The sequence below is a fragment of the Brassica napus genome, chromosome C3, assembly GCF_020379485.1.
Source record: "Brassica napus cultivar Da-Ae chromosome C3, Da-Ae, whole genome shotgun sequence".
Lineage (NCBI taxonomy): Eukaryota > Viridiplantae > Streptophyta > Magnoliopsida > Brassicales > Brassicaceae > Brassica > Brassica napus.
Window position 1 is genome coordinate 66,921,446 of NC_063446.1, and position 5,487 is coordinate 66,926,932.

At 35.2% G+C, this 5,487-nt stretch overlaps 1 long non-coding RNA gene across 3 annotated transcripts; it reads left to right on the plus strand.

Annotated features, from left to right (window-relative positions):
• Positions 1 to 1,449: 1,449 nt before the first annotated feature.
• On the plus strand, positions 1,450 to 3,510 carry LOC106434618. 3 transcript variants are annotated; one of them, XR_007320427.1, is made up of 6 exons: positions 1,451 to 1,598; positions 1,696 to 1,803; positions 1,994 to 2,057; positions 2,220 to 2,290; positions 2,410 to 2,798; positions 3,219 to 3,510. It is a non-coding gene; the product is annotated as an uncharacterized LOC106434618 (long non-coding RNA). The 3 variants fall into 3 exon arrangements; XR_007320425.1 differs by lacking the exon at positions 3,219 to 3,510 and having other exon boundaries at positions 1,450 to 1,598; positions 2,410 to 2,950; XR_007320426.1 differs by lacking the exon at positions 3,219 to 3,510 and having other exon boundaries at positions 1,481 to 1,623; positions 2,410 to 2,950.
• The last annotated feature ends 1,977 nt before the right edge of the window (positions 3,511 to 5,487 follow it).

The window sequence follows — 5,487 nt, forward strand, 5'->3', positions numbered from 1 at the left end:
CGATTTCAATCTAGTGATTATAAGATGATCAGTTTTAGGTTATACCAATTTTTAGGGTTTATCAAGAACATTGGATTTCCATAATAATGGATTAGGGTTTTAGGGTTTCATCATTATGTTCTTAGATTAATCGGTATACCTTTGTTTGTAGGGTTGAAACCGGACCACCAAAGAGAACGAATGAACCTCGAGCTGCACACGGACGGACGCGAGCTGGCTGTCGTCGGATGCGAGCTGAATGGGACGGGACGCGTCTGCTTCCTATCGGGTTCGCGAGCTGCTTCCTATCGGGTTTGCAAGCGGCTGATCGGGATTGCGAGCTAGTTGATCGGGAACACGAGCTGGCTGTGATGCGAACGGAAGTTGAGGTCGTCTAGGATCAGGAACACCTTAGGGATGGAGCTGATCGGTTGCTGACGAGCTGGAACGCGAGCTAGGACAAATTAGGGTTCGTCGGGATTAGGTTAAAGTCGCCGGCTAGGTTAGGTTTAAGGGATTGGCGATTTTAGCTTAGATTGCAGAGAACAATCGTGATGATAACGTGTTGTAATTAGAAGATTGAAGACTGTATAGTTCTATGTTTCATTAATGAATAAGTGTTCCCTTTATATAGGAGATTACAAGATAAGTAAAAAGGAAAGTATCCAAAACCTAAACCAACTAAGATTAGGAAAGACTACTAATACATAATATGGAAAGATTACAAAGAAAGGAATCCTAATCATACAAGGAAAAAGAAAAACATGAATGTGTCCGCCTCCCTCTCTCCTCAATAGGCCGATTCTCTCTCCTCTCTCTTTCTCCTGCGGATGGATCGGTTTATCGATCGGGCTGGTTATGGACATCCATCAATTGATTTATAACAAATATAACTTTATTATGTAACTAAAGTTTAAACATATATGTACTGAATATCTTTAGAGCATTAGTAATAATAAAGTTTCTTGAGTGAGTGTCTTATCCATTTAATAATAATAATATTGTTTTATTATGTAACTAAAGTTTAAACATATATGTACTGAATATCTTTAGAGCATTAGTAATAATAAAGTTTCTTGAGTGAGTGTCTTATCCATTTAATAATAATAATATTGTTTTATTATGTAACTAAAGTTTAAACATAAAATAAATACGACCGATTAGAAACTAACATTTGTATTTTGAGTCTCTTAAGGTCTTATCATTGCAAGAAAATCACTTTATAAAAGGATTCTTCCTAATTTTTCTACATTCTCTTTTCCTTTTTTTCTTTATTTTTGTTATTTTAAAGTTCAGAGCTTGGACGAAAAATCCCCAATGTTCATGGAAAAGAGCCAGTATCAGTGCAGAAATGTGCAGAGATACTTAGACCATGATTATCGGTCGTTTTTAAAGGGGTTCTTATGTGAAATTGGTGATTTAATTAAATCCAAAAAAAAGAAAATTACTTTTTAACAGAAGAAACGTCGCTTAATTAAGGGAAGGAAGAGACGTCGCTTATGGAACACGCGTCAAAGTCTCCTCTTCTCTCTCTCGCTCATCTCTCCTCTCTTTCTTTGCCGGTGTGAAGTCTAAAGAAGAAGACCGGTTCACGAATCTTGATCCTTCGACCTCTAGAGGTAGGTATCATCAATCCTCATCCATGTGAGTTGATTTCGTCTCTCCCTCCTCTGTAATTCTCAGATTTTGAATGATGAATCTGATTCTCTTCTGCAGCGATTGATGCCAAGACCTCTGAGTTTGCATCTGGGCTTCTTGGCTTGAGCTCTCTTTCTCTGGGTTACATCAACTGAGTTTTTTCATAAAACTGTTGCTTCTTCCCAGGTGGGTTTCTGGGTTTGAGCTTTCGATTATCAATCTTTAGTTTCATTATTCAAAGTGTTGTTTTATTCTCACCAATAGCCATTGTTCTGGATTTTGTTCTTCTGGTTGAACACTGTGAAGAAAGTTGAAATTTTTATGATCTGTCTCTGCACTTTCGATTCATCTTCTTCTCTGTTCTTTGATTCTACAGGGAGGGGAGGAAAACAAGAATGGCGTTTGCTAAAATGTTTTTGCTTTTCAGCAAATTTCAGCAGGTGAACTAAATCTCTTTTCGATAACTTTTTTTCTTCTGATTATCCTCTTTGATATGGGTTTTTCGATGTTGGGTACGAAGAAAGTTCGATTCTTGTTCATGATTTAGTCACTACCATATAAAATGCTTCCTGTGTGTTAGCCATGTGTGACTCTGTTTGTAGCTTGCGGCATTGTAGAATCCATGACAACTGCAATATGAAGCTGACATTAACAAGCTTTTTATGTTTACAAGGTTTGTTTTTCTTTGTAATGAGTTTGCTTTTAAACAAGATTTTTATAGTGTTGATTAGTAAATATTAGCTTACCTGTTTTATTGTCTATATTACTTACACAGATTCTCTGTTTTTATAGCTATAATCGTTTGGGGAGAGATGCTGAGGAGGCTGATGCAGAAGAGATCACTGAGATGGCTGGTAAAGCCACTTTATCTGAGCAACAGAAGCAAGTACAAGAGAACATTCACTACCAACTCCAAAACTTGGAAAGTTGAAGATTTGTCATTCTCATTAATGTATGGGATGTTTTTGAAGCATATGAGTTTTGATTATGTCAAGCTTTGGGTTGTGTGTGTTGCCATTGATACATAGCTTTTCTTTGGGAGCATCATTCAGTGGAAGTTACTGATGAGAACCGTGAAGCTGCTCAAGAAGCTAAAGGCAAAGCCATGGAGGCTCTCTCTGAAGGAAACTTCGATGAAGCAATTGAGCATCCTACATCAGCTATCATATACGGGAACAGAGGTGAGTACTAGTTGAGTTTTGTTCTTCTAGTTGAGTCTTTGGTTGATTCTCATGAAGACTTGTAATTTATTTTCTAGCTATATTCAGAATGATGATGATTCTCATGATTTGGTCTTGTTTTTTTTGAGTAAAAAAAAACAACATTTTTTTAAGAACCCATAAATAAGAAAATAGCATTGGAGGGTATGAATCATTGTATTTTTTAAACAAGGTTTTTAATTACATTTAATTAGTAAAATATTCATTAAGAGACCCAATGGGATTTGTGGGTTAATCATGCTCTTAGCTCTTCACTCTAAAATTATCTTCCACTATATGTCTTTTAATTATTGATCTATTTATTCTCGTAAATAAAATTATTAAACTTTCTTTAAAGATAAGGTTAATGAGGCCAATATACAAATTCTTGACATAAATCAGGTGATCGTGCTTTTTATTTAATAATTTGCGAACGATGGATGCTGCAAGAAGGAAAGAACGATTATGCCTTTCAAGTGAGCTGCCCCACCTAGACCAAGTAGCTGTTGCTGGATATAGTGTATTGTCATAGACTGTATGCACGTGTGTGCCAGACTGAGAACATTTGACTTTGAAAATTTTTGAGTGGCTTACAAAACGCAAAAACGTGTGGTGAATATGTGATGACCGTGAATACAAGTAGGATGCAAAAATTATGTGGTTATAATTAACGTTTGGTCCTTAAATTTATAAAGATGCGTTATAAAATAATAAAATATCAATATAATAAAATTGATTCCCACATTAAGCACTATATAAGCACGCAATTGATTAATAGAACGACCATAGCGATATCAATCCAGAAAATCTATCGCATAACCGTATGTATAACACATTAACCGGCTTTACTTCGAGTCTAATTATAATTTAAGATAGTAAAAACTATAACCGGATTCTTTTCTTATCATCCCGATATTAACTGTAATTGTAAATGTTTGATTGTATGTGTATTTGCTCGGTAGGCATTGGGTAAATCTAAAGCGTTACCCTAAATCATAACCAAAATCGTAAAACCTAAATCATAAACATAAAATTCTAAACTCTAAAAATTAAATCCTAAACCCCAGGGTAAACTTTAAATCCTAAATCTTTATTCAAAAACACTAAGGCTGTGACCGGTAACCATCATAGGAACAATAGGAACGGATAGAAAATGAATGAGTAGGAATAAAAATTTAGAAATGATTAGGAATGAAAATTCTTTATCAAAATTAATAAATAATTGATTTATTCTACAATTCTCTACAAACAAAACAAAGAACGAAAAGGAAAACCTATTTTTGATAAAAAAGTTTAAAGAATATTAAGGAATATAGCGTTCTTCATCATTTTCTTAGTCACCAGTCACACCTTAAACTTTAAATAGGGAACCTTTTGGTAAACCATAAACTATTGAATAAACTCTAAATTCTTGGGTAAATCATTGGGTAAATCCTAAGCCATGGGATTTATGGTTTAGAGTTTTGCTGACGACGTTTAAAATTTAGTGTTTAAGATTTAGGGTTTATGATTTTGCTGACGGCGTTAACAAAGTTTAAATATTTATTTTATTTTTTGGTAATTAATGCTATTTTATAATTAATGCTATTTTATAATTATTGTTAATGCCGTCAGCAAAATTCTAAATTTTAAATTCTAATTATTAAATTCTAAATTTTTAGATGAAACTAAACTCTTGGATAAATCCTAAACGGGCGTGTAAACTTGAGAAAGATCATTAAAACAGAGAACTTCAACCCACGGGGCACCAAAGAACCAAAGAACCACCCCAACAAAACCGCAAACTCCCAATCACTAACTGGCAACCACGGATTGAGAGCGTAAATAAGACTATGGAGGACACAAAGCCAGGAGGACACCGACGGCAAGAGGAGGAAGCCCCGAGAGCTTACCTATCTCACACCCAAGCAACATCGAAACACGGGCTAGAGGATGAGGCAGTGTGGAGATCACTCCATTCGCAGAGCATAAAAACCAGCAGAAGAAAAAGGCAAACCATAGTCTCCAGCCATGAACAAGGATCTCCTTATCTGAAATCGACCTCACCATAAGCGAACTACTTACCTTCACAACACATGCCACCAGACCAAAGAACTTTTAAGAGAGAGTATTGGCCACCACAGCCCGTCGATTTGCAGAGAGGAGAGAAGCCGGAGCGCCTACGAGAAGCTCATATCAAGAAAAGCTCCGATCAGAGGTAGAAGAAGCCGTCGCTTGCTCCAGCAAAACCAAGACGAAAAAAATCACATCTACATCCACCATATTCACAAGAGGAGCACGGCTCGTAGCCACCGGAGCCGCCGAAGCAAGCCAACAAAATATTGGTTCCCCTCCTATGACCTTTGTAATAAAAACAGATTTTTTAACATGATATAAATATTGAATTATGGGAATATATGATGTTGCATCCCTTTTTTTTTAAATTATAACCAGTTATATCTATATGACTAAATTATTTGTAATAAATTGCATCTAAAAAATTCATACTTAATCCATATAACTAAAATGCAATCCGGTGAAATTTTAAGACTATATAGCAATGGTTGTTTTATATCTGTTGCTTTTATATACAAGTTTTTCTATACAAGTTTTTCTTGGGTTCACGGTAAACCTATCAACCAATAGTATTTTGTTATTTGATATTTCATATCTTTTTAAAAAGAAATAAAAT